Source organism: Lupinus angustifolius, chromosome LG17 (assembly GCF_001865875.1).
Source record: "Lupinus angustifolius cultivar Tanjil chromosome LG17, LupAngTanjil_v1.0, whole genome shotgun sequence".
Classification (NCBI taxonomy): Eukaryota; Viridiplantae; Streptophyta; class Magnoliopsida; order Fabales; family Fabaceae; genus Lupinus; species Lupinus angustifolius.
Window position 1 is genome coordinate 5,888,367 of NC_032025.1, and position 432 is coordinate 5,888,798.

A 432-nucleotide genomic window follows, 5' to 3' on the forward strand; every position below is an offset into this window, starting at 1 on the left:
TGATTTGTAATAAGGTTAGTGATCCTTCAAATATTTCATAACAAAAACATATTCAAAAACAATAATTTTGAGATTGTGTATTTAGTATCTCTTATGATATTTATAAGATTTAGAATCATCAATTTTACCTTATTCAATAATCTTAAGTGTTAGGTATCAGTGGCTAAAATACACCTAGAAGGGGGGTTGAATAGGTGTAGCGGTCAGAGTATCCGCTTTTCGAAAACAACAAATAATGCTGAAATAACCCCAGATTAATCGATTAACAGACACAGAATAATCGATTAACGCAATCAACTTAATCGAGTAAAATAGCTCAGATTACACAAACTGATTCGGTTTCTTGCACGACAATCAACCGAGATTGAAACAAATATATAGAGGTAACAGATATATCAGAGTTACAACAGTATAGTATAGAAACAAAATATT